The 12,118-nt window shown below is 40.2% G+C and overlaps 1 pseudogene; it reads right to left on the reverse strand.

Moving 5' to 3' along the window:
- Nucleotides 1-2,711: 2,711 nt before the first annotated feature.
- Nucleotides 2,712-4,290, reverse strand: LOC149194120 (MLO-like protein 13 pseudogene; annotated as a pseudogene).
- Nucleotides 4,291-12,118: the final 7,828 nt, after the last annotated feature.

Below are 12,118 nucleotides of genomic sequence, written 5' to 3' on the forward strand. Positions count from 1 at the left end.
TGGAGACATACATATTCATTAAGCTATCAACATCGTAACATCGTAGAAATACACCTATCCATAAGATTTAGCCTCATTATGCTTTTAGTAGAGCGCATACATATTCTTTACTACCCTCGTCATAATTTCAAATAGAGACCAACTTAACTATTAATATTGCAATCATCAGAATACTGATCGATAAGAGACATAACCATTCATGCTACCATAATATCAATGGGAAGCATTCATCAACATCACAACCATGACTATCTCAATCGCTAATAATAGTGTCATGGGTCCAGATCCTCAATCTGAGGTCCTCGAAGAATAGAGTGTCTAAGATAATGTCGTATCCAGGTCAAGAAACTAGAGTGGGCACTACATCTACCCTAATCTGTTGTACAAACAATAGATCAGGTAATACTGAAATGCCAGATTAACCACTCAATTAAACCTGAAAATGATGCCGCCTGAAAATTTTTCTACCAGGACACAGATGTAATTGCTGGCAGCCCTTCATGCACGTAATGATCCTGGTCACGTAGAAAACAGCCTGATCTATCAATCAAACTAAAAAACATTTCCATGTATGTTTCCATAGGATCGCGAAAGCCAGACTCTGTTGGCTGCCCCAACTCCGCAATACATACCTCCAGCTGCACACTGTCAATGCAAACATCTGTAGGCAATTCTATTATTTCTTGTGTCGAAGGAGGAAGGATTTCCAAGAACTTTTTAGGGTCTTGGAAATCATATGACTCGATCTGCTCATCTAAACATTGAATCTCCTTCTCAACTCTTCCAACAACTAACTCACAAAATCTAGTTTTAGTTTCAAGAGGGAACTTTGGAGATTTCAAACATTGAAGCAAGGCACTGAAAACTTCTTCATTAATTTCAGAATCTTCTAATTGATTTCTTACTTCTTTTACAGCGTCACAAAGTGCAGGGTTTGCCACATACCCCACCATTGCATAAATGGATCAGCGAGCACTGAACTGTCTGGATCGAGTTGGAGTTGGAGTCGCCAGGTGAACGTTTCAGCCTGCATATGTGTCTAAATGCTGTCCACCATCAGCATCAGATCTGCAACTTTTTCATGTAATGGGACAAGACAATCAACACGTCGAATGTCACGTCAACAGCAAACCATCTTCCCCAGTATGGTCGCCACTATGTTAGCGCTCGAATTTGCCTCAGGCTGAGGAAGGCAAAACTCGAGGCAACATCAAACCACGCTTAGCCTCGTAGCTAGCCCTACGAGGACAGGAGAGGGCTCTCTCTGGGTCAATCTCGGCAGACAAGTTTTTAAAGGGGCTGAGATGACCGATAAAGAATGCTGATTTTAGGCTAGTAAATTGATAGAAAGGGATGTTTTTAATAAATGATTGGTTTTCTGGGCTGCATGGGCAAAAAACAGCTTGAAACAGAGAAATATAATAAAAAACACAGATTATCTCCTGAGGCAAGGTAGGCAAAAAATTTGAACATCAAATTGAGATTAAATGGAACGGCAAGACTGTTGAGGAGTTGACAAGGGCATAGAAGATGAATCCTTGTCAAACAGAAGAAAACATTAAATGTGAGCAAACTTAAAGGCAGAGCATACAAATTATGAATTCTACCTTAACACTTCATTTGTTCAATTGGAAACGATCATGAAATGAAATGAACACATAACAGGCTACATATGAAACAAAGGATGACACAAATGTTAAATTTCATACCACAGGAATCTCAGGGGTCAAAGCTGCATTTTTTATTAAAATCTCTGTCAAATCTGTACAATAGAAGCTCTGTTTTTCTCCACGCACACCTCTCAGAATTTTTCTAACTCTCCTGACAAAATGATTTTCAATACATTAAATAAACTCTGCTAGGGGAAAACAAATCGACCCCAAAACAGGGGCGTTGTTTCACCTGAAGCTACAAAAATAGAAAAGAATCTCTAAAGATAGAAAAGCCTTCCATTATTCCAGCTTCAATGACCCATGAAAACTAATCCTGGAGCGTAGACTAACTAAAGACAGAAATAGGCAATCGAACCTTTGAATGCCACTTTGCAACTGCAGTCAAAAAATAGATCATGGGTTCCTGTTTCTCTGCTATGACAGGTGTCTTTGTTTAAATATAGAACTGATCCTTTAAATAAGTTTCCACTTGAACAATCGCAGCTGCAGTTTACCAACCTCACCACATGTTTTCAGTTTGAAGACATTTACCCGTGTCACCACCGTTTGATTACCAGCTTGACATGTGCAACACCATTAGTGATAACATTGTTGAGGTGGAACGTTATGAAACGTTGTTTCAAACTGCCATTCACTCTCCGAATTACATGAACATATAATTGATAATCAATGCAGAAGAGCCTGTCCTAATATCCTAATAAAAATGTACGCTGTTACCAATAAAATTACAGGTTACTCCACAAGTATAGCCAAGCTTATATCCTTAAAGTACTAGATTAACTATGTAGCTGTCCATGTCAATGATTTGTTCAATTCGAGACCTCCACACTACAAATTGGGCATATCTTATTTATTTGAAGCCAGATTTTGATGCAATCTGAATGGTATTGATGCTTGCATGGAAGGGTCTGTATTATATCCCTCCTTCGTGATTGAAGTCTCCAAGACCTGTAGATAAATTTGTAACTGGTTGACAATCGATAAATTAACTGTCATTTTACAGCTGATTCAATTACAAGATTACTGCTTCTAGCCTTTTCATGATTTTGGCATATCTATCTTGGACTCTGAACATTCTATTATTTCGTAATCGTGGATTGATTCTGATTGAATTTGCGATGTGTCATTGATCTTCAATAGCCGTAGATTCCCTCTATCGTTGTCATCATCAGGTCTGGTACTTACTCTTCTCTTGGCCCTCTGCTGCCATTCTGACAGTCCCTGACGAACTATCTCTCCAAATAATGTCATTTTATATGAGGTACCCATCTGAGTAACAAGGGCATAGAGTGGAAAGGTACTATAGATGCAAAGAACTTGAATAATTATCCCAATTACAAGCCTTGGAATTATATAGCCAACTTTCCCCATAATGCACGAGTGGAAACTGTAAGTTGTCAGTATCCAGAAGAAAAATGCAATTTCAAAAGCGTTCTTCTACAACAGTGTGCTTCTCTGCAACTTCTTGGGCTAGTTGAGTAATGATGTGCTCCAGTTTTGTACCCACGGCTAGTAAAAGAATCAAAGGGATGAAAGCAATCCAAAAAATGGCATGCCAACCATGAATATTGGGGAGCAAGTAGATCACCACCAAAGACCAAAGATATCCACTTAGATTAACAACCTTCTTGAAGTCAGCTTCAAGTGTTCTCAACATGTACTTGTGAAAATCAAAATTTGGGTTTGAGCTGCAATGTTTATGAATGAAGCCCAATCATAGAGTATTGTAATCTGTCTTTGTTACTGAGCCATAAAATTGCTTAAAAAATGAAGCCATCCAACTTAGTAAAGCTGACTTTCCCCATATCCCCATAACATGGTTCTTGACAAAATCATGATGTGCAACACTGATGAAATGTTTCTTCATAGCTTTTTTTTTGGATTGAATCTATTTGGTCGAATGCCTCTCCCAGGACCTCCATGTGCGGATCTTTGCAATTCCCAGAAGTGTGGTCATAACAGAAAATAGCACATAGACGACAACCAGAGCAAATATGAAGATATGCAAATCATGCATTGCTTCTATGGACAAGAAAGGTTTCTTTCCCTCCTTACAGTGACTTGCTTCGAAACCCCCCGATGACAGTAGATGTCCATTATTGGATCCAACAAAAGATGTTAACACTCTAGAATGGATTGCAGCCTCTGAAGCAGGGCCTTCAGTGAGTTCATGCCTTCTGCACGGTAACATGCGATATGCAATGCTTTCTGGTATGCAAAGGCGATTGATTGCCCCTTGAAAAACAGTAAGCAATATGGAGATAAATCCCAGAAGCATCAACTCTTTTTTCATCTTCACTAGGGCATCATACAATGGTTTTTGGCTCCAATTTCTGAGCTCTGTCGCTGTGTGGGTAGCGCCCCTGCCCAACCTGATGCGTAGCGCGCCACTAGTGCGTAGCGCCCGTGCAAAATTACACTGAAAGTTGCGGCCTGATGCGTAGCGTGCCCTGGATGCGTAGCGCGCCCAACTTGATGTGTAGCGCCCACCTCCAATTATGCTCCACAGTACTGAAAACCGATTTTTTCCCTTGTAATCTGCACTTTGACCTCTGCTTTGAGAATTGGTGAAAATGAAATGTCTCCCATGCTTGATATGGGATGCAAAATATCTCATAAAATCACATTTGATTTTAAATGTATTCCATGACCCACTTTTCTGATGTCTGGCACTTTGTCATTTTGTTTTTATTACACTTTGAACTGATGACAATTGGTTGTTTTTGCAGGGATTGGAGCTATTGAAGCTGCTGCCATTGAAGACTGTAGAGCTTTGGAACATTTACCTATTAATTACAAAAACATATTTGATGATTTCTTCTTCAAAACATTGTTTTGAAGAAGAAACAATTTCACACTATTGATAATAAAAATAAAAACTTTCTGAACCTTCCTACTGCCAGTGACGAGAAATGAACCTTGGTGAATTTGACTGCAGCGGACTGACAAGACGGAGTCTAACACATACATCACATCAATTTTCTCAAGGTAGATTGACATCACCAGAGCGAAAGGTATGTGAATGAGGAGATATCCACCCATATCCTTCTCAATCCCAGGTATGCAAATTTCTGTACATGTAACCTTCACACAGTTGTTAGATTAGATTGGCTTAGTAATTGGCACACACTGCAAGAATTAGAATTAATATGATTTTGTAATTATTTCATGCAATTAGCTCTGTTCTAGCATATATTGAATTACCAGGCTAAACGCGTAAATATGAATGGGCACCTGCTTCAGTTTTTGAATCCACATAAATTGCCTAATTACGAATTGCTACATGCCCTTCTTCAGTTTTTGAACACACAAAAATTTCTAGGCTAAACGTATTTATATGAATTCATATTTGCATGGGATAGGATTCAATCAATCGCAGGTAGATTAGGTGAATTTCTATGCATCGAGTCCCTGTTTTTCTTCTTTTTCTAGTTATAAATTCAAATAGAGTCTCTGTTTTTCTTCTTTTTCTAGTTATAGATTTAAATAGAGGCACATAATTAAATCCTCCCACATCCACATCCTCCTCTCTTCTGGTAAAATCCTGTATAGTCTCTTTGTTTCAACTTTCTCCGTCTTCTTTGGTTACTCTTCATATGATATAGTCAAATTCTGTACAGTCTCTTTGTTTATGTGTGTCTTTCTTTTGTTAATTCAATTTTGTTAAATGCATATAAGTAGCTCTCTATTATCAATTTTGTTGTTAAATGCATACAAGTAGTAGCTCTGCTCTCTGTTTTATATGCAATTCTGTATGATAAGGCCATCATTGTGCTTTTACTTATACTGTTTGTGCTTTTGCTTATTCAATTATGGATGATAGGGCTCTGTGTTTGTACTCTCTGTTTTATATGCAATTCTGTATGATAAGGCCGTCATTGTGCTTTTACTTATACTGTTTGTGCTTTTGCTTATGCAATTATGGATGACAAGGCTCTGTGATTGTACTGTTGGGGATGTAGCATTCCCTTACCTCGTTGGGCTTGGGAAGAAGTCCTTATGCACCGATAACTATAAGGCTGGAAGGAGAAACAAAGAGTATATATACCTCATTAGGGTGCGACACCCTACCTCTGCTCAAGGGAAGAACGCCACCGATTCAGGTATACACAGATTATACGAGAAGTTTCAAAGATACTACGTTCAAAGATTATATGGCCATCTAATTCTCTCTCCGACTAATTGAAACATAGATTTCCATAGATTAAGTCTTCGATTGATGTGAATAGGTTCTGTTTGTTTCCTTCCTGTTACACTAAAATTTGTCACCATGACTATTTGCAGTCAGTATGGCTCCATCAATAACCATACTCTCCTCCTTGGCAAGTCTTATACCTCTGCTCCTCATGTCAAACTCCAAAAAAGAGAGAAAGCCTATAAAAAATCAATATAACTCTGGTTCCGCACTTTCTCTTACACTTACCTGCGGGCACGCACCTCAAGTACATAATACCTCCGTACTTGTACGCTCTATCTGTAAAGGGGTGGGTGCGTACCCCTGTAAAAGTCAAAAGGCGCAAGTTTTACTTCAAAAAACTTACTTGCGATCGATTCTAGAGCATTCTAGAAGATGGTTTGACGTGGATTGAGTGCCTCCAGATGGTTCATGCATCCCAATGAAAGAGGAACTTATCCCATGAAGAGGGGAGCTATCCCTTTGAAAGAGGGGCTTATCCCATTGATGGTGGACCTATTTAACTTCCTCCAAAGCATTATAAATACAGGCATTGGGCCAGAGGCAAGAGAGGTTGAAAGCTGAACATTCATAAGGGTAGATGCTGCTAAAATTAGGACTCCCTTATAGAGCTTGAGAGGAGAGATCACATTCCTTTCTTAGCTTCATTTGGAAGTGGGTGAGTTGATCAAAGTAGAGGAGAACTCTTGTTGGACCCTGGGAGGGACCTACACAACACCAAGGCATTGGTTGTAAGGTTTCTTTGTTTCCAATTAATACAATTAAGTTCATTTTTCTCAACAAGTTGTTATATATAATTTGTTTCATAAACTCCTTGGTCTTTATGATGAATATGTTTTATTATATGAGTTATTCAGGTGCTATGTAAGCGTTTGCTTGTTAGTGTATGCAGGCTTCAAGGAGAAGGAGCTCATCTAGATCGAAGAGGCTTGGCTACTACAAACAGCGTTGGACTAAAGGTAAGCCTTAAACACCTGGTTGCTTTTATTTTAAATGCATATTTAGGGAAAGATAGTGCTTGATTGTTTTGTTTGTCACTAGAAACGCCTTAGTTTCTAGGGAGGTCGGTTTTGTCCGCAAAATTGACTCTTTCCGCATGAAAAAATGGCGACTCCACTAGGGAATCCATGGATTTGATTGATTTCTCTTTTGATTGATACTTTGATTTGAGAAACCTTGATTTCTTTCTAGTTTTTGACTGATTGACTGTGAATTTGGGTAGAATAGCTTAGGATTGAGTTAGTTTTTTATTTTTCTTGTTTTTGAGAGAAGTACGCACCCTCTGAGTTAAGCACAGTGCGTACCTGTACGCACTTCTGCTTTGCACACAGAGCGTGGCCGCACCTGTGCAAACGGGCTGCCTGCGTACCCTGTCAAAAGTTTAGAAAATTTCAATTTTTTCCTTTTTTACCTATTAGATCTTGTTTATAGCTTATTTGTTGCTGCCCAGATCCACTGGTTACCTGTCAGAAGTTTTCATCTAGGCTTGTTTCATTAGCATCAAGGGTTTTAGTGAAGTTCATAGAAATTCTAGCCCTAGGTTTGATTTTTGTATTGGTCTTGTAGTGACTCTGGATTTAGAAGTTGTAGAAACCTTGGATATCCCTGGTCTTTTCAGTCTTCTTAGGAGTCAGACCATTCGTAAAATCCACCTTTGTTTGAGAAACCTACCGTTGTGTTGTCTCTTTGCGGAATTTCGAGAAGGCTTGTTTGTTAAGCTGTGAATTTCATTCTTAAGAAAAAGAACAAGAGCTTTTTATTTTTGTTTTTGACTGATTTATGATTCTGCATGAATTAGTCCTTGGTTGAATCGTAACTGAGTAAAACAACCTGGAATTATATTTTGTAGGCTTTTACCTCATTGGATTTGCTTTTTAGGTAAATTTCTCTTAGATTTTCATAGATCTTAAAATTGATTTTTGTTAAGTAGTTTTACATGCTTTGTTAAAATAGGAAAAATAAAAAATCTCTTTTGAAAAAGTTTGTTTTAGTAGTGTTTGAAGTCTTTGAAAAAGAGAAAGGAAGTTTTCGTGAAATAATTAGTGGTCTTGTGTTGTGTGCTTTGGGAAAAGATAAAGAGATTTTTTTCTTTGATTTTCATTGCTAAGAAAGTTGTCTTTTTAAATTTTGCATTCTCCAACTCTCTTAGCTAGGGAATTCATGGAAAAGGAAAGATTGTTTTTTCATCCTAGGTGCATCTTTTTAGTGGATTTGAGTCGAGTCTACACATCATAAGTTTCATCTCCGCTACCTTTTGTCCTAAAGAAAAGCCATAAAAAATAATGCTTAAAGTAAAATTAACTTAGTAACTTTTTATTTACTAGGGCTTTGATACACCAACATAGATTAGGCTAGTGTCTTGGAGTAGGAGAGTAATTAACTCTCCGAGACAGTAAAAACAAACAAGTAGCTTATCTTGCGGTAGGATAAATCCAATTGTTACATTTATGCTCTGGGAAAGCTCCTCTTAAAGGAGAAGCACGAGATCGTGTCCGAACCAGTGAGGGAATCAATCCTCCTTCATTGGGAACGACGCCAGATATGCACGTACTACAAACGGTAAACCTCGGATTAACCATTGTCGAGGAGCCTGGGGTCACTTGTCGGTAAACCTTGGATTATTGTCAAGGAGCCGGCAAGGGGATTGAGCTTGTTACTCTGCCCTTGCGTGCGTATCGGATTGTAGACTGTTCCCCCAGGTATATTTGTTGCTGTTGGTGACCTTAGTGACTATTATCTTTAGGATTCTTCCTAAGGTGACGGTGGAGGGAAGATCCCACTGTACCTGGAGCAGACGTCGGCTAGACTCACTTGGATTTTCTGGGGGGTTCACTTCACTCGAGACGGTTAAAGTGGAGGAACTTGGTCCAGTCTATTCATTAAGCAGGTTGCCGGGGTAACTGTTCCACCCGCCATTTCTGTACTGAATTCTGCGATGTTGGATTTCATCACCAACTAGTGTTTTCGGTCCGGAAAGTTACTGTTTGTGTGTGGTTTGACGCCCTAGATTCTTTAGGCGTGTGATTAGAATTTGTTTGGTTATTTAGAGACTTTAGGCGGTTTGCTTTGAGATTTTACTTTGTTTGCGTGTGCAGTAGTTAAAAGTTTTTAGCTGTGGCTGAATTACCAAGACAGTCCCATAGACTTCGGGGCTAGTCTCCTGAGGTTTTAACCGTGGCTGATTTGTTGAGGAAGTCCCATAGACTTCAGGGCCAACCTCCTGAAGAAGTCCCGGGGCATTACGAAGGTTTGAAAGTCCTCGTAACTCCTAGTGGCAGTAAAGTAGGGTCACCTGAAGAAGGAGAGTCTTCGTTGGTTGTTCATCCTGATTACCAAACTCTCGAAACAGGTTATAATCCTGAAGCTATTTTGGTTTCCGAACTTGCTGGTAGATTTTCATCTACTAGTGATATAGGCGAAGAACCTGAGATATCTGAACCTGTTACTCCAACATCGGGGTTTGTCTCTCCAACTTCTAGTGCTCCTAATTCACCTAGGGTAGAAAGAGTAATCACCGAAAATCTTCCTTCTGGTTTGATAGCTATTGAAGAACTTGCTCCAGAAGAAGAAATAGGCATCCCTATCCCTGAAAATAAACCTGTTATTGATATAAGGGAGCGTGAATCAATTTTTTACAGTCCACCTAGAAGTACTACTTGGTATCTTTCTTTAACTAATTATTTGGAAAACCCAGTGTTAAGTTTTTCACCACCTCAAGCTCCTTTTCACCCGACACCTAGAGGTCTTTATACTCTTGTAAATATGTCTGGTCAGTTGTCCATGTTTACTCAATCGCCTGAATCCTTCTTGTACGGCGGTCCTTCTGTTCCCTCTGGGTATCAGTCACTTTCTGGTACTTTTGCGGGAGCATCTCCTCAACCCATTGAACATGGGTTATTAACTGGAAGCAATGGTGCAAAGCCGTTGAGCGTAGAAGACATTCTTATGATGTCAGGTTCTATTCCCAATTCTCAACCTCAAGGTGGTCAGTTACCGCCTGGGGAGCAGCCTCAATTAATGCCTGGGGGGCAACCTCAAGGTACACAATTTGCATCTGGGGGGCAACCTCAAGGACATTATGTACCCATGGTGCAGTACATTCCTCAAGGTCAACCCCAGACTCAATATGTACCCCAAGGTCAAACCCAGTATCAATTTATACCTCAAGGTCAACCCCAGTATCAGTACATGCCTCAAGGGTATCTACCCCAAGGTCAGTACTCGAACCAAGGTTTCCAACCACCCCAAGGTCAATCTTATGTTCAAGGAACGGGAAATGTACCTTTCAATTATCAATCCTACCCTCAACCTGGTTATGGTCCCCCATATCCTCAACCTGTAATGGGTCCGTACCCCGGAATGAACTTAGTGTGGGATCCATCACAAACTCAACAGGTGTTGCAGCCAAATGTACAGTTGTCATCTCAAACTGGACAACCCTTAGTTTCTGGTTCACCCCAACAACCAGTCCAGTCTAATATTCAAACTTCTGTACCTTCGGTAGTTTCTCAGTCTGGGCCTACTGCGCCTCGTACTCCATCTCAAACGACTGCTGCAACTGCCGCAACATCTGTTCAATCTACCCCACCTACTTCTGGAGTATCAACAGCTCCGGTTTCTACTGTTCCTGTATCTACTCCTCAGACATCTTTACCACCGTCTGGATTCACGATTCAAACTATGGTTAAGATGCCTGTAGGACAACCTGGTTTAAGTACGGTTGTCACAAGTCAACCAAAATTCACTTATCAACCGTACCAGGGACAGTACCAATTCGGTCCTGCTGTCCAGCAGCCAGTTTATCAGTATCAACCGTATCCTGGGTACACTTATCAACAACCACAACAACCCCAGTACGGTCCGGTTAATCCTGGTTTTCCAGGAGGATACAATATCCTGAACGCGATTCCTATTCCTAGTTATCCTGGATATCCTCCTCCTGGGGCTGGTCTCATGACCCAGAGTTTTAGGGATCCTAATCGGCAGCTACCGTTTATCGCAACTTTGGACTTACCAGACTTGTCGCGCCTAACGAATGATCCAATTAATTATCTTCCATTTTGGCCGTCAATGCCGAATAAGTTGCCCAGTGACATTCCCAAGTTCGAAGGTAAATCTGGAGAGGACCCGTCGAACCATGTGATGACTTACCACCTCTGGTGTGCCTCTAATTCCATCTCGGATGATTCGATCTGCTTACGTCTTTTCCAGCGCACTCTCATTGGTCTTGCGGCCAAGTGGTATATTGAGTTACCACGGGCCTCTTTTTATAATTTTAGCCAGTTAGCTACCTCGTTTTTAACTCATTTTCAGTTGTTGGTCAGATATGATAAGGGCACGGAGTTACTAACTTCATTAAAGCAATCGACGTCCACTTATATTTCCGATCATATTCATGAATGGAGACGTCGAAGGCGGTTAGTGAAAGTTTTTATCCCGGACCAGATCTTAGCTGAATGGTTTGTTAAATCATTGTTACCGAAGATTACTGAAGACGTAGCTAAGGCCGGAGTAGTTACTGAGGAGCAAGTGATTGCTCAAGCACAGTACCTTGACTTAGTTTATACTCAGTCAGGTACGTTACACGAAAAGATCCCCGATCTTCTCAAGTCAAATCAAATTGTTGCAGCTCCTTCGGGATCTCATGCCGCTGATGGCATGATTGGTACAGTGAACACTAAAAGCAAGAAGAAATCCTCCAAGAATTCTTCTCCTATCATAACCTTGCCTGATTCCCCGACAGGAGATTCTTCTGCAGAAGTTTCCGCCGATGTTCACGTTGTAGAATCATCTACGGCTAAATCAAAATCCGGTGGAAAGAAGAAAGAAAAGAAGAAGAATAAAACGGACAAGAGTTCAAAAGAGAAATCCGAAAAGGCGAAATCCAATGATGAAAAACACAAACCTCGATATCCTTGTCTTATTTGTGAAAAGGAACACTTTACAAGAGACTGCCCTCATCGAGCAGAGGTTGCGAAGATTGTCAAAGGTTCCCAAACTCCTGTTGTTTTGAAGGATCCATTTCCAAATCAAGATAGCAAGATGATAGGTTCTTCCTCGAATGCCAATGAAGAACCCATATTGATGATGTCCCATGTAAGGATTGCGACTCGATCGCAAGATTATGGTAGTAAAAGTCCTATTGATGGCAAAGAAGCAGAATCTTCTCATTCTAATCCATCAACCTCAGCTCCCGATTCCGATCCACTACAGATCGAGAAGCCTAATCCAGACTTAGTAATCAAACCGC

Source organism: Pinus tabuliformis, chromosome 2_2, assembly GCF_031772625.1.
Source record: "Pinus tabuliformis cultivar Carrire ecotype Pingquan chromosome 2_2, CPIR1, whole genome shotgun sequence".
In the NCBI taxonomy this organism is placed as follows: Eukaryota; Viridiplantae; Streptophyta; class Pinopsida; order Pinales; family Pinaceae; genus Pinus; species Pinus tabuliformis.